Genomic DNA, 17,711 nt, shown 5'->3' with positions numbered 1-17,711 from the left:
GCAATGTCCAAGTTGTACCTTGAGAGTTCTCAAAAGATAATTGCTTTTCGGAGTTTGAACCTTTCACCTTTTGAGCTGTTTGGTGTTGCATGCAAATTCCAGTTGTGAGAAAAGTTTTTATTTGTTGCCTGCGTTTGTGCTGATTATGTTAGACATGGTTATCTTTTTGAATGGAGTGAAATAGCCTGTTTGGGATACCCTACGGAGGGAGTAAGGGTGTTCCGAAAAAGAAAAACCTGCTCACTCATTGCTGAAGCTGTCAAAAGTGCCTGCCCATTCAGTTCTGAGGCATATGATGATCCCTATCTGTCTGTCGATCTACAACCAGGTACTCCCAGTCACATTACCTGCCCAATGTCACTCACAGGATGTTGGGGGCTGGAGTGGGGAAAAGTGTTTTCCTCTGAAAGAGGTCCAGATGCAAAGGGTTTAATGTGAAGGAGACATGGTGCACAAGCAGCTACGCAAGACTTGGTGTGGGAGATATCTGCATCCAGTGACAAGAAAGCCCAAGATGATGAAGGGTCCCACTTCTTTTGTTCATCCTCCCAGCTCTTCAGAGAATCCTGATTCATCCATCTGCTCCAGGGTCAAGGTCATTTAATGGTCTATGGTACTTCCCTAACCTCATCGCCATGGGCGACCCTACCAAGAGGGCAAGCCTTGGCCCAAGCAAATTTCTGCACCGTGAAAAGATGTCTGCCCATGGACAACTTTATGCAGGGTGAATGAAAGCTGTTCCTTTGTCACTCATCTGGACCAGAATTTCTAGTGTTTTAAATCAATCACACTTACCAACAAACACACTCACTTTTTCTTCAAATCACCTTTCTCACTCTTGGTCTGCATTTTCCTATCATTCTCACCCCTCCTCACTTCTTGACCAACTACTCTTCAATTATTCCTCCCCTGCTTTACCCTCTGTTTTTCCTCCAAGGACATCTCTGAATTGCTCTCAATGCAGTTGCTCCAAATTCAGAATTTATTTTTGTTCAGCTTTAACAGAATGCCCAGCAGATGGATATTTGCCATTCATCTGTTAGATAATAATTAAATTTCATGACCAAATGTCAGCAGAGTGCAAGGCATAGCCATTCAGTACAGATATCATTGCCTAAATTTAAGCTCACTTCAATCTGCCAATTACTTGATCATTGAGTTTATGCAAATATTGTCTGGTGTTTAAAATAAATTTATACTATTGGTGTTATAGAGTCATAGAGTAGTACACCACAGAAATTGTCCCTTCGGCCCATCTAGTCCATGCCAAACCATTTAAACTGCCTACTCCCATCAACCTGTATCAGAGCCATGGCCCTCCATATCCCTACTATCCATGTACCTAGCCAAACTTATCTCAAACAATGAAATCAAGCTCGCATGCACCACTAGTGCTGACATCTCATTCCATACTCTCACAACCCTGAGTGAAGAAGTTTCCCCTCATGTCCCCCTTAAACTTCTTACCTTTCACTCTTAACCCATGTCCTCTGGTTGTAGTCACATCCAACCTCAGTGGAAAAAGCCTGTTTGCATTTATCCTATCTATACCCCTCATAATTTTGTATACCTCTGCAAATCTCCTCTCGATCTTCCAAGTTCTAAAAAAAATAGTCCTAACTTATTCATTTTTTCCTTATAACTCAGGTCCTCCAAACCTGGCAACATCTTGTAAATTTTCTCTGCACTCTTTCAAACTTATTTGCATCTTGCCTGTGGGTAGGTGATGAAAACTGCACACAGTACTCCAAATTAGGCCTCAACAACATCTTATACAATTTCAACATAATATCCCATCTTCTGTACTCAATACACTGATTTATGTTAAAAGCTTTCTTTACGACCCTATCTGTGACATCACTTTCAATGAATTATGGACTTGTATTCCCAAATCCCTTTGCTCTACCACACTCCTCAGTGCCCTACCATTCACTATGTAAGACCTACCCTGGTTGATCCTATGGAAGTACAAAACCTCACACTTGTCTGCATTAAATTCCATCTGCCATTTTTCAGCCCGTTTTTCCAGCTGATGCAAATCCCTCAGCAAGTCATGACAGTCCTCCTCACTGTCCACTACACCCCCATACTCGAAGTCATCTGCAAATTTGCTGATCAAGTTAACCACACTATCATCCAGATCATTGATATAGATGACAAACAACAACGGACTCAGCACCAATCCTTGCAGCACACCATTCCAGGACTCTAGTCAGAGAGGCAACCCTCTACTGCCACTCTCTGGCTTCTCCCAAAATCTCCAGTTTACTACCTCATCCTGAATGCCGAGCGACTGAACCTTCTGGAACAGCCTCCCATACAGGACCTTGGCAAAAGCCTTACTAAAGTCGATGCACACAACATCCACTGCCGTGCCTTCATCCACTTTCCTGGTAACTTCCTCAAAAAACTCATTCATAAACACAAAGATCTGACTTAGTCCAATTTATAATAAAAATAAGATAAATGTGAAAGCAAGAAACTCCTGTTATATTGTCCATCAGCAGTATTTTAGAATACAGTTTTACATAAAATGAATTTTATTTCTCTAAGTGTTATTACTGCTGTTTTGTATGTTTTACTTCACAACAATGGCTACCCTTTGAAAGCCTTTGACTGAATCTAATGCTCTTGGTGATGTCCCATGATCCTAACAAACACAATATGGAACTCACATGGTAGGCAAATTGTTTACTAACAAGAATATTCGATGAATAGCAAGTTCAAGCCTAAACTAATCTTGTCTCTGGAGGGCCAGGACACTAGGAGAACGGTGTACTATTCTGTGAAATGTGTCATGAAATCCATTACATCCCTCAGAACTATCAGTGTAGGCAGAAAAAGCCTTGCTTCATTGACTCATATGAAGAGTAGCACTTGTGCCAATTAAGCATTTCCCCACAGTATGTGGTTTAAATCCACAACATTCTGACAGAGAGATAAAAGTGCTATAAATTAAGCCAAGTTCAGAAATGTAAACAAAGAGAAAAAAATGCTCAAAATTTAACAATGATTAAGTTAAAATTTGCATTTAACTAGACGGAGGTTTGTGTCTTACCAGCTTAGTGTAGCTGAAACATTACATCAGTGTAATTTTCCATTCTTTATAAGGTTTTGCTTCTTCCAGCTCCCCTACTGAGCTATATAGAAAGTAAAAAGGGCTAAACAATGAAACCACAGAAACAGCTAAAGAAAATAACTTTGCTGCTAAGGTAAAGATTAAATAGTCTACAGTTCAAACAACACCCCACATCTTCCCTTCACCCAACACACTACTCCAACCCTACCACCCACATATTTCAACCTACACAGAAACACTGGAATTTTTCCAAAACACAAATTAAAGGTTTCATTATAACATTGTAGAAGTCACGACAGAAAGGCCTTTCCCTTTCACACCTAAGAAATAAAAGCCAGATTCTAGTTGATTTTAACTTTTTATATCTAAAAGAAAAAATGCATTATTGTTTGGTATAATTCCTACATGCAACAGCAGCAACAAAACATGTTCAGCTGCTGACTACAGTAAGCAGTTTGCGTGCAGATGCAGAAACAGATTTGCATTGGTCAATCAGTGCCTAAATATTTATGTTCCAGTAGGTACGGCTATACAACATAGCTCCATATTTCTCTAAATATTACTGGTCCAGGCAGAAAATGAAACATATGGAGTTTTCACTTGTATGATGCAGAGACCTACTTCCAAACTCTACGCCACATCGTCTCACATTTTTATAGACACAAAAAGATTCATCTCATTGTGCTTTATATTATTTTTCAGCATTCACAAACGTGTGACACATTTCTTACTATTTATTAAGCACTACCTGTATAAAGATTTGAACCATTGAAATGGTAACAAAAAGTTTGCAATAGAGGATAATGGAAACCCAGGAAAAAGTTATAAGGTTACAACGGAATAGTTCAAATGACACCAATTCTGGTAGGAAACCTTGTCTGGTTTACAAGAGTCATCTGAACTTCAGGCTTAGATTACAGCTTTAAACTAACTCTTGTTATCTGTTCTATTTCACTTCTTTGTGTGTGCACTAACTTTTCAGCAGAGTTATACAAAGAGCAGCTAGTATCTCAAATTTCAAACAACTCAAGATAATATTCATAAATGTGTATGGTTTGCCCAGCAAAGTTGGCAAAGGTCACCAATTTTTTAATCTGGTGATTACAGAAATTTACAATGATCATGGTATGAATATAACATCATGAGCCACACTGATGTTAAAATGTATTTTATTGTTCAGGGTTTTGTTTTCTCTATCACATAAGAATCCAGCCGAAATACTGTAAAATTATTACCTCTATATTTGTCTGTAAAATTGAAAATGAATACTCAATTCTTTGGCTCAAACTGATGACTGGATTTCATACCATCAGCCAGTAGTTTGCAATGTAATTGTATTTATTTTAAATCTCAAACCACTTGCTGATAATCTTAATTATTGGCATCATAGGTTACCTTACACTATCACACATACAGTTATTGACACAGGCTTCTCTTGCCACTCTAGCTCCAGAAGTCAAATTAGCATTGTCAATAACCCACCAAGACAGTTCACCCTCAAGTTCTCTAACAAAAGCAGTTCAAGATCAGTAAAACTAAACACAATTCTCCAAAAACTAAAAACATTTGCAGATCTTTCCAATTCAAATTTTCCTTTGGGAAATTAATCTTAACATGTTTTCTGCTTTTGGGTATACTGCTAAAACCCTAGTCTTCACGATTTCTGTGTAGAACTTATTGGTTATGGTCACGTCACAAAACTTTACAGGATTTTTATTTAAAATAAGATTTTTTATTCACAATAATTTTCATTAAATATGAAATTTTGGACAATGTGTCCATATGAAATGTTTGCTTTGATTAAATAAGCATGCTTCACAGAACTCAATTTGAGTATTTACTTTAGAATTATTTTCAAAGCTTTTATTGAATCTGAGCCTATTTGACCTTCAATGAAGGTGTTTGCCATTAAAATTTACCTTCTGCATTCTCCTCACAAATGTTGGCAGAGTACACCTCTCTACTTACAAGAGAGCAGCTGGATCCACTACTAAATGTCTTCTTTGATAAGCCAGAGGAGGCATAAAACCAGTGTAGCAGTGCCTAGTTACCTAACTAGAGACTGAAAGGGCCTGACTTTCTCTCTTGGGTTTAGATTGAGCCAGTTATATATTTCTGCTAAAAGATTTATGTTTGGCTTGACTTGGCTCTTTAACTTATCTAGGTCGGGAGGACTGACCATTGGCTTCTTTAGGAAGTTCACCACCGAGTACTTTAGACTAACAAAAAGCAGGCATCGTGCCCCATCTGGCAAATATAAAGACTTCACAGGCAATGGAGGCATCTCATTACTTCGGGCACACTACTGGATGACTAGTCAACCTCCTCTGTGGGTTAAGGGTCCAAAAATCTAATTTAAGCTTGATCCCTCTCACTCTTACCCTCTCTTTCCCTTCAAATGAAAGGGTAAATTGTTCCTCACTTTAGAAAGGTAGGATGGACAGATGGAGAGAAAAGGCAGAAAGAAATACTTGAACTTAGATGGCATATTTCACTGTGTCAGGATGTATCAAAGTACTTTATAGTTCATTAATCAATTTTTGAAATATTGTCATTATTGTAAAGGAGCAGCCTATTTTGGTATAACAAACTCCCACAACTATTGGAATAAAAATCAGACATCCTCATTTACTCCTTTTGATTGGAGGAGGATGACCATTGGTTAGAACTGGAGATAAATTCCCAAAGGAGCCTGGGTCACTCTGATAAATCTTCATATGTGACAACAACACAAGCCTATGGCATTGCTTCACCTTCAACCTTTCTGGCTGCTGGGGTGATGGGAAGGGGCAAAGATGACAAAGAGGAATAAGCTAAAGGAATGAAGAAAGAAATCATTACAAAGGATGAAAATGTATTGAGATAAGCACTATTCTGGGTAGCTAATAAAGCAGTTATCTCCAGTTTTTAAATACAATTTGTTTTTCTGTTGCAATCAAACAGGAATGTGCAAAGTAGAGCAAAACCAATCCATTCTAGCAAATAATTAAAAGCGCCCTATTCAGAAATATGAAGGAGAATTCCACCTTGATTTGGCTCAGAGCCATGGAAAATTTCAGGCAGGCGACAACAGAAACAACAGAGCTCCAAGTGCGTTCAGACTGATTTGTATATATTGCATTGACTACAGTGACATTCTTTAAAGCAAACTCTTAGTAGCAATTGACAGAACTCAGAAGGTTTCTGTTCTCTGCCGAATGGTATTACACCAATGAAAATAAAGTGAAAGAACACCAGTTATGCACCTGCACACCTGCTGCCAAGAAAGAAAACCCATTATAAGTTGACGAAGGATGAAACCAAAACGCACTTCAGCACATCATTCCAGCATCAGCGATTAATCTAACTACACCCTCTGCCCGATGTACATTAGCTATATAATTAATTACTTCTTAAGGGATGTCAGCTTGGCAAGAGTTGAAGGCAAGCTGTGAACGTACATTATTTGTACCCTAAACAACCATCGTATTTTGGATATATATTTTTAAAATATGCAACATGTATACGTATATCACTTTCAAAATGTTAATTTTTATTGGTGTTCCCTCCTTTACTTTTTTCAATTCTCTTTCCTAAAACCACTTTACTTTCTCTTCACCCACTATGCCATACATCATTTTCCTGCCAAGAATCTAGGCAATTTAATCAAAAACCTTTCCCGTAGCAGTTTTTTTTTTGTGCTGTGGCAGGAAAGGTACACAGGAGTGTTCTGAGCTTATATACTGGCAAAAACAATTCCCTCCTGTGGGGAAAGCTTTTAATCTCTGAACCTAAATGGACCAAGAAAAATTGAGAATTTGTCAGGTGAGGAAGCAGCAACATCACTCCCTGGCCCAATGCATTAGAGTCCCAATATACTTCAGCACGACACTGCCAGTAGCTGTTTAATATCTGAAACGGCATACTGATAGAATAATCAAGTAGTGAACATTAAAACATAATTTACTACAGGGATCTCAGCACAATGCTTCTGCCGGCTTATTAGTGTATTCCAGTAAATAGGTAAAAATTAGTACTTTTATTGTACAGCACTCGATGTCTCAGTATCAAAGTTATCAGCTCAGAGCTGATCAGGACCTTTAGTGGGATATTAGAGTTCTGAATCAATTTATATGCTTATTCAGCCTTCACCAAAACCTAATGACTAATGATTTTTCATGTAAGCCAATACAAAAATGATGGTCAATGTCAGGGAGAAATTGTTTTCCTTAGAACTCAAGAAAAGATCAGCATAAGCGATTCACTAAGGGCATCAGTGGAAATAGTCTAGCCATGCCGAGATACCAACTTTACAGGAGGAGATAACAAATACGACCATTAAACCAAGAAATAAACTGGCATAAAAACTGGCATGCCTTAAGATTGTGTCCCAATTATGTGAGGTGTGCTGGCATGTAAACTATGAGCAGCCATTAAGTGGATTGATGTCCTAAGTAGAAATAGAAGCATGACTTAAGTGAATTGACATGATTGACATGAATGGTATGTGCATCTCACATGTGCCTGCAATGATATAACAGGGAAAACAGGAGCTTCTCCTAAGATGGTTGTACATGAGAATTATAAGCAAGCTTTCAGGTGGATTGGCATTAGTAGCAACTAGTCCATCTTCTGAGGAACAGACATCTTCAAGTTCTGCTTGACTTTAAGTAGATTGTGATAAACTGAATTACTATGGTGCTAAGAGGATTGTTATGGTATGGGAGGTTTGCACAAGTAAAATTTGCATAAATTAAGATGGGAATGGCACTGGAGATATCAGTACAAGCTGAATTAAAGATTTAGATGCATCTCCTCCCACCTCAGCCTCTGCATTTCTACCAAATTTCTACAGATGTATAGCGGAAAGCATTCTTAGTGGTCGCAGCACCTCCAGCTGTGGAGGCTCCAACGTGCTGGATCGAAAAAAGGTTACAAAGGGCTGGAGACTCAGCCAGCTCCACATTGAACACAAGCCTCCCCACCACTGAGGACGTCTTCAAAATATGGTGCCTCAAGAGCACGGCATCCATCATGAAGGACTCTCACCATCCAGGACTTGCCTCTTTTCACTATTACCATCGGGAAGGAGGTGGAGGAGCCCGTAGATCCACACTCAACGCTTAAGGAACAGCTTCTTCCCTTCTGAACAGCCTATGAACCCATGAATACCACCCTGCCCTGCTATTCCATCAACAGCCTATGAACCCATGAATACCACCCTGCCCTGCTATTCCATCAACAGCCTATGAACCCATGAATTCTACCCTGCCCTGCTATTCCTCTTGTGCACTATTTATTTATTTATTGTAACCTATAGTAATTTTTATTCTTGCACTGTACTGCTGCCACATACATCAGTGATTTTGATGCTCTGTGTCGGTGAGATCAAGTGCACACTTGGTGAATCGTTTACAGAGCACTTGCACTCAATCAGCCATGACCTCCCCAAGCTCCCAGTTGCATAAGATTCAGCTCCCATTCCCATGCTGACCTGTCTGTCCTCTGCCTCTCCAGGGCCAGGTGAGGATCAACATCTCATATTCCACATCGGAATTTTACAACTCACACAGAGAATCTTCCAAATTCAGGCAAACCTTTCCTCCTCTGTTTCCACATTCCCTCCTTGCAATCTACATCCAGTCCTTCCTGTTTTGTCCCCTTTCCCAAATCTCCTCCTCCAACTCCTAATCAGCTATTTTCATCCCCGTCCCCCTTCTTGTTCCATACTTATGACCCACTTATTTTACCAACTGGATCCACCTCCTTCCCCCATAATGTATTACTGTGGTTTCCATTCTGCCGTCATCAATGTTGCCCTCACCCCCATCTCCTCCATTTTCCGCACTTCGGCCCTCACCTCATCCTCCCACCACCACAACAGGGACAGAGTTCCCCTTGTCCTCACCTACCACCCCACCAGCCTCCAGATCCAGCACATTATCCTCCGCAACTTCCGCCACCTTCAATAGGACCCACCACGAAGCACATCTTTCCCTCTCTACCCCTCTCCGCTTTCCGCAGGGATCATTCCCTCCGCAACTCCCTGGTCCACTCGTCCCTCCCCATGGATATCCCACCTGGCACTTATCCCTACTATCGTAAGTGCTACACCTGTCCGTACACCTCCTCTCTCACCACCTTTCAGGGCCCCAAACAGTCCTTCCAGGTGAGGCAACACTTCAATTGTGAGTCTGTTGGGGTCATCTATTGCATCCAGTGCTCCCGGAGCGACCTCCTCTACATCAGTGAGACCCGACGCAGATTGGGGGACCGCTTCGTCGAGCACCTCTGCTCCGTCCACCACAACAGACAGGATCTCCCGGTAGCCACCCACTTCAACTCTGCTTCACATTCCCATTCGGATATGTCCATAAATGGCCTCCTCTACTGCCATGATGAGGCCAAACTGAAGTTGAAGAAGCAACACCTCATATACCATCTGGGTAGTCTCCAGCCCCTTGGTATGAACATTGAATTCTCCAACTTCCGGTAATTCCCTCCCCCTCCTTTCCCCCATCCCAGTTTCACTCTGCCCCCTCCTCCAGCTGCCTATCACCTCCCTCATGGTTCCGCCTCCTTCTACTACCCATTGTGCTTTCCCTTATTCCTTCTTCACCTTTCCTGCCACACCTCCCTGATTCCCCTCCCCCACCCCTTGATCTTTGCCCTTACTGGTTTTTCACCTGGCACCTACCAGCCTTCTCCTTCCCACCCTCCCCCCACCTTCTTTATAGGGCCTCTGCCCCCTCCCTCTTCAGTTCTGACGAAGGGTCTCGGCCCGAAACGTTGACTGTCCATTTCCACGGATGCTGCCCGACCTGCTGAGTTCCTCTAGCGTGTTGTGCATGCATCATCTGCCTACTCCCACTCAATTGATCCCATTATAGTCTCCCTTACTTGTCAGATTCCAGCACTGGTAGACTTTGTGTTCCTACCTACTGTCATCCAACAGCTGACTCACCTGTTCATCTTCAACTCCCCTCACCTGGTTCCATCCACTTCTGTTCTGCCTTCCTCCACCTATCATCTACCTGCCTCTGTCTCCCAGCTCCAGCCTCTACCGCTTTCCTATCTGGATCCATTTGTCCATCTCATTCATTCATCCTAACCAATATCATAGGCTCCTGCTGGCCATTGCCCACCCCCCACCTCCCTTTTTATACTGGCAATCTCCACCTCATCACTCAGTCTTGATGCAGGGTTTTGACCCAAAACTTTGACTATTACTCTTCCTCACAGATCCTGCTCGACCTGCTAACTTCCTCCAGTAGATTATCGGAGAATGGCAAGATCAAATTACCATAGGAAATATTAGCATACTTTAAAGGTGTGGTGGCATTAGTAGCATTAACACAATTTAAGATGGATTGCCAAGTGTAATATCAGCAGCTGATACAGTGGTTGGGACAGAGAGGTATTCAGCATGCCAAGGTAGACTGGCAAACACAGCCTCGGAAGATGTTAAAGCGAATTGGCATTGGTACAGTCAGCATAATTTTGCTCACGCCAATCTGCTTGAAATTATGCTGACTGTATTTAACATCTTCTGATGCCATACATGCTAATTTCCCTTGGCATGCTGACACACTTCAAAACCCTAACCATCTTATGAGCCGCTGATATACTCTTTAAAATTATGCTAAGACTACAAATGTTAACCCACCTGAAAGTATATCAACATTTCCTATGCCAATCTGACCAAGTCATGTTAAACTAGTCAAGTCAATCCACCTTAAAGCACTCTACCTTCATCTTACTGTGAGGTATACTGGCATGAGGTGTATAACATGATTAAAGATGACGAAAATCATTGTGGCTTAAAATGCACTGTCATGAATAATGTCAGCATTTTTAAGGTGGATTGGCAAGGGTGGAGAAGCATAAATATGCCTTAAAGTGGATTGGCACAGGAAATACTGGCCTTACATGATGATTTGGCATAAATTATAGCCACATTTCTTAAGGTGGACTAGGAAGGGAGAAGTATCAGCATGTCTTAAGGTGGACTGGCATAGGAAGAGACAGCATAGGCTCGAAGTGGATTGGCATCAGTTTGCAAATGACATAAGGTGGATTAGCATGAGTAGTATCAGCATGACCTAAGGAGCTTTGGCACAGGAAGTATCAGCATGAATTAAGGTGCACTTGCATGAACAGAAACAGAATGCCAAGGTGGTTTGGCATGGGTGATATTGGCATGACTGAAGATGACTTGGCATGTGTATTACCAGCATGACTTAAGATGAACTAGTATGAGACAAATCAGTATGTTAAGGTGCACTGGCATGAACAGTTACAGCAAGTCAAGGTGGACTGGTATGATTTGTATCAACATGACTCAAGGATAGTTGGCACAGGAAAAACCAGCATGTTAAGGTGGATTGGCATGAATAGCATCAACATGCCTGAAGATGGAATCACTTGACAAGCATCAGAATGCCTTAACACAGACTGGCATTGGAAGTAGCGGCATTAATGAAGGTGGATTGGCACCAGCACAATTTCAAGGCAGAATGGCATGAAAAGTATCACTGCATCAAGGTAGATAATTGAGACAAACATTTCATTTAATTTATCTGGAAGAAGTGCAAAAATGTGAAACAAAATCATAATTTCATATTTTGCATCTTACGACAAGAACTTTCATAAATAAAAACACATGAAATAAAGGCAGGAGCACACTGTTTGACCCCACATGCTTCTTCCACATTTTAACAAGATCATGGTCAATCTTGCACCAGTCCTATACCTTCTGATTTCCTTAATACTGAAACAATTGTCCTCTGCCTTCAATATACTCAACAACTGAGCCTCCCATAACCCTCCAGGGTAAAAAAATCAAAGATGCATTATGTTCAGGATGAAGAAACCTGTGTGTAATATTTCAGGTGCTGTCTTATCAGGACTCTGTACAATTGCAGTAACACAACTTTAATGTTGAATTCAAATCCTTTTGCACTAAAGGCCAATGTACAAATTGTCTTCCAAATATATGAGGATGCTAACATTCTATGATTTCCATACAATGACATCCAGATCCCTCTCAACACTGACAGTTCCCATGTTAAAAAAATAGCTTTTCTATTTTTTATATATCACAGTGAATGACCACACATTGTTCAACATTATATTCCACGTACCATGTCCCTGTCCATTCATTTAGTTTGTCCAGATCCTTCTGAAATCATTACTGCATCTCCTCGCAGCCTGCAATGCCATCCAACTTAATTTCATTAGAAAATATGGATCTATGACATGAGATCACTAAACCAAATCATTTGATATACAGATTTCAATAGCTGGGGCTTTAGCATTAATCGCTCCAGCACCCCATTACTTAGAGCCTCTTGAGACAAAAATGACCCTCATTTTCCACTCACTATTTTCTGTTAATTGAGCTTATCCTCAATCAATACCAGAACAGAACTCCCACTGAGTACTAATGACCACTTGAATGGTACCTTATCAAGGTCCAGAAACACCATATTCAGCAGTTTGAAGATGAATTATTTTGTGAGGTGCAACTCAAAAGATTCATATTAGTTATTAAATATGATTTTTAATTAATAATGGTAATCCAGTCCAATCCCATTATTGAGCATCCTGTTACCCCCTCCATTACATCTGCTTCCAGCATTTTCCCCATTACTGTTGCTGATTGGTTAATACTGCAAATAATTATCCATTGTGTTGCCAGTAAATATAAACTATAAAACTACATGGATAAGTACACTCTCTGATTCATGAAATACACATTCTCTACTGACTATACAATCGAACATCAGTGATCTATCTTTCAGTCTATTTCCTTCATCCCCAAATATAAGAAGCTGGGAATAGCTCATTCATCCCCTCACATCTGTCCTTCCACTCACTTAATCAAGCTGATTTATATATAATCTTCACTTACTCATAATTATCCTCTCTTCAAGCCTATTAATTGATCAATAATAATATTTCAACTCACCTTTCTCAACCTTTGGCCAAGAGGATTCCTGAACTCCACTATATTAAGTGAAAAGTCATTTTCCTCATTTATTTCAAAGTTCAAAGTCAAAGTTCAAAGTAAATTTATTATCAAAGTACATATATGTCAAAATGTACAATTCTGAGATTCATTTTCTTGCAGGCATTCACAGTAACTACAAAGAACCACGATAGAATCAACGCAACCCAACAAGATGGACAAACGCCAATAACCAAGAGACAACAAACAATGCAAATATAACAAAAGGAAAAAATAATAATAAACAAATAAGCAATAAATATTGAGAACGTGAGCTCAGCCTGCTGCTGTTCATACTGCTGACACATGACTGCTTCACAGGATCCCGCTCAAGCTGTGTCATCAGGTTTGTGGATGACACAACAGTGGCTGGCCTTATCAAGAATGATGATGAGATGGAGTATAGAGAGGAAGTGGAGCAGCTGGGCAATTGGTATGAGAAGAACAACCTAAGTTTGAACATGGAGAAGACCAAGGAAATCACTAAGAACTGCAGGAAGGTGCAGATAAACCATCCCCCCCCCCCCTGCGAATACATGGCTCCTCCATAGAGAGAGTTAAGTGCACCAAGTTCCTAGGAGTTCACATTATAGGTTACCTCACCTGGTTCCCTCATATCACCTCCCTGAACAAGGCAGCACAGCAGCACCTCCACTTCCTAAGACAACTGAGGGAAGCAAGGATACCCACCCGCCCCCAATCCCCATCCTAACTGCGTTTTACAGGAGCACCATTGAGATCGTCCTGACAAGTTGCATCTTCACCTGGTATGGGAGCAGTCGAGCATCAGACCAGAAGTCCCTACAAAGGACTGTGAGAACAGCCAGGAGGATCACAAGGAAGTCCCTACCATCCATTGGGGACTTTTATCAGGAGCGCTGCATACACAGGGCCCTGAGTGTCATCAAACATCCCACCCACAAATCCAACATCCTCCTTAACTTTCTGACATCAGGAAGAGACTATGATGCATAAAAACAAGAATGGTCAGGATGAGAAACAGTTTCTTCCGCAAGGTCATTAGACTTCTGAAGTCCCTGCCATATTGTATTCAAAGAGTCACTGGCTAATCTGTTCTGTGCCTTACAATATTTAATATTAATGCATTTTAGATTGTTATTTGTGTATGATTCATCTGTAGATTTTAACCTTACGTTCAAAAGTCAGTGTGTTATGTGTACTACTGTGCATTACACCCTGGTTCAAAGAAACGTCCAGTTTCAATATACATTATATAGTTATATATATAATATACATGTATATAGTTAAATGACAATAAACTTGACTTGACTTGACTTGAAAGTGAGTTCATAGGTTGTGGGAACAGTTCAGTAATGGGGTGAGAGAAGGTGAATGAAATTATCCACTCTGGTTCAGGAGCCTAATAGTTGAGGGGTAATAACTGTTCCTGAAGCTCATGGTCTGAGTCCTGAGGCTCCTGTACCTCCTTCCTGATGGCAGCAGAGAAGAGAGCATGGCCTGGATGATGTGGGTCCTTGATGATGGATGCTGCTTTCCTGCAACAGCGCTCCATTTAGATGTGCTCAATGGTAGGGAGGGCTTTACCCATTATGGATGGGGCTGTATCTGCAAACACGAGGAAATCTGCAGATGCTGGAATTTCAAGCAACACACATAAAAGTTGCTGGTGAACGCAGCAGGCCAGGCAGCATCCCTAGGAAGAGGTACAGTCGACGCTTTGGGCCGAGACCCTTCGTCAGGACTCACTGAAAGAAGAACTATTAATAGATTTGAAAGTGGGAGGGGGAGGGGGAGATCCGAAATGATAGGAGAAGATGGGTGGGGGGAGGGATGGAGCCAAGAGCTGGACAGTTGATTGGCAAAAGGAATATGAGAGGATCATGGGACAGGAGGCCCAGGGAGAAAGAAAAGGGGGAGGGGGGGAAAAGCCCAGAGGATGGGCAAGGGGTATAGTAAGAGGGACAGAGGGAGAAAAAGGAGAGAGAGAAAAAGAATGTGTGTATATAAATAAATAACGGATGGGGTACGAGGGGGAGGTGGGGCATTAGCGGAAGTTAGAGAAGTCAATGTTCATGCCATCAGGTTGGAGGCTACCCAGACGGAATATGAGGTGTTGTTCCTCCAACCTGAGTGTGGCTTCATCTTTACAGTAGAGGAGGCCGTGGATAGACAATATCAGAATGGAAATGGGACGTGGAATTAAAATGTGTGGCCACTGGGAAACCCTGCTTTCTCTGGCGGACAGAGCGTAGGTGTTCAGCGAAACGATCTCCCAGTCTGCGTCGAGTCTCGTCAATATACAGAAGGCCACACCGGGAGCACCGGACGCAGTATATCACCCCAGATGACACACAAGTGAAGTGCTGCCTCACCTGGAAGGACTGTCTGGGGCCCTGAATGGTGGTAAGGGAGGAAGTGTAAGGGCATGTGTAGCACTTGCTCCGCTTACAAGGATAAGTGGCCTCCATCTGTCTTGGTAGCCTCCAATCTGATGGCATGAATATTGACAGGCTTCTCCAACTTTCACTAATGCCCCACCTCCCCCTCGTACCCCATCCATTATTTATTTATATACACACATTCTTTTTCTCTCTCTCCTTTTTCTACCTCTGTCGCTCTCACTATACCCATTGCCCATCCTCTGGGCTCCCCCCCCCACTTTTCTTTCTCCCTGGGCCTCCTGTCCCATGATCCTCTCGTATCCCTTTTGCCAATCACCTGCCCAGCTCTTGGCTCCATCCCTCCCCCTCCTGTCTTCTCCTATCATTTTGGATCTCCCCCTCCCCCTCCCACCTTCAAATCTCTTACTAACTCTTCTTTCAGTTAGTCCTGACGAAGGGTCTGGACCTGAAACGTCGACTGTACCTCTTCCTAGAGATGCTGCCTGGCCTGCTGCGTTCACCAGCAACTTTTATGTGGGCTGTATCCAGTACTTCTTGTAGGCTTTTCTGTTTGTTCAAGGGCATTGCAGGACATGAAGCAACCAGTCAATATACAGTACTCTCCACCACACATCTATCGAAGTTTGTCAAGTTTTAGATGGCATGCTGAATGTCTGCAAACTTCTAAAAAAAAGTAGAGGCATCGCTGTACTTTCTTTGTCAAGGCACTTATATGTGGAACCCAGAACCCATCCTCTGAAACGATAACACACAGGAAGTTAAAGTTGCTGACCGTCACCACCTCTGATCCCACGATAAGGATGCTCATGGACCTTCACCTTCCTCCTCCTGTAGTCAATAACCAGCTCCTTGGTCTTGCTGACAGTGTGTAAGAGGTTGTTGTTGTGGCACCACTCAGCAAGATTTTCAATCTCCCTCCTATATACTGACTCATCATCGTCTTTGATCCAGCAAGCTTAAATGTGCCATTGGAGCTGTGCTTAGCTACACAGTAACAAGTATAAAGTGAGTAGAGCAGAGGGCTAAGCACATGGCCTTTTGCTGCACATGTACTGAACGTGATTATGGAGAAGATATTGTTTCTGAGACATTCAGGTTATGTTAATTCCTGAGTAAGATAACTCTAATTTTACAAGTTTACACTGTTGTTCTGAGTACCCAAAATAGGTTTTTTTTTTACATCTGCACAATACTTAAAACATTTTAAAGTTCCAAGTACTGGCTATTGTTATTGTAAACCTAACCGTCAAAGTGAAACCAGAGATGCTGAGAAGTTGGAGCAGGAGGTTGGATCATTGGACCTGGAAGGTGGGACCTGTACAGAAGGGATGGTTTGCACCTCAACTCAAGAGGAACTAATACCCTAGCTGAAAAGTTTGCTTGTGCTGCACTGTGATGAAGTTAAACTAGAGTTGCAGGGGTGTGGGAAACAAAGTGCCAGAAAGATAGTGGAGTGATTGTAGAGAAAGATGCTGTTCAGCCTACATACAAAGTCAGGAATCAAAAAGTTGAGCATGGTGGGACTAATGTTCTGAACGGTGTATACTTCAATGCAAGGAGTATTGTAGGAAAGGTGGATGACCTTAAGGCATGGATCAGCATGTGGAATTATGACATTGCAGCCATTAGTGAGAATTGGTTGCAGGAGGGGTAGGACTATCAGTTCAGTGTCCCAGGGTTCCATTGTTTTAGATGTGATAGAGTGGGACGGATTTAAGAGGGACAGGAAGCATTACTAGTCAGGGAAAATGTAACAGCAGTGCTCAGTCAGGACAGACAGGAGAGCTCATCTAGTGAGGCTTTATGGGTGAGGAATAAAGAAGGTATGACCACGTTAATGGGATTATATTAAAGACCACCCAAGTCAGAGAGATTTTTTGGAACAAATTTGTAGAGTGATCGCAGACTCTTGTGAGAAACATACAGTTGTGATAGTAGATGATTTTAAATTTCCACATATCGACTGAGACTCCCATACTATAAAAGGGTTGGATGAGAAAGAGTTTATCAAATGTCTATCAAAAAATTTTCTTAATCAGTACATAGAAGTCCCAATGAGGGAGTGTGCAATACTTGATCTCCTATTAGGGAATGAGACAGAGTAGGTGACAGAGGCTTGTGTAAGGGAACACTTTGCATCTATTCATCATAATGCTATTTGTTTCAAGGTGATTATGGAAAAGGATAGGTCTGGTCCTCGGGTTGAGATTCGAATATGGAGAAAGGCCAAATTCAATGGTACCAGAAAGTGTGGATTGAG

General features: G+C 41.6%; 1 protein-coding gene across 15 annotated transcripts in view; it reads right to left on the bottom strand.

The window, feature by feature from the left end:
- The window catches only part of esrrga (estrogen-related receptor gamma a), a 240,669-nt gene that overhangs the window by 180,128 nt on the left and 42,830 nt on the right, over positions 1-17,711 (bottom strand). The window lies entirely within an intron of this gene.

The sequence above is a fragment of the Mobula birostris genome, chromosome 8, assembly GCF_030028105.1.
Source record: "Mobula birostris isolate sMobBir1 chromosome 8, sMobBir1.hap1, whole genome shotgun sequence".
NCBI classification, from domain to species: domain Eukaryota; kingdom Metazoa; phylum Chordata; class Chondrichthyes; order Myliobatiformes; family Myliobatidae; genus Mobula; species Mobula birostris.
The sequence above is the reverse complement of the archived record's forward strand: the minus strand, read 5'-3'. Positions and strand labels throughout refer to the sequence as shown.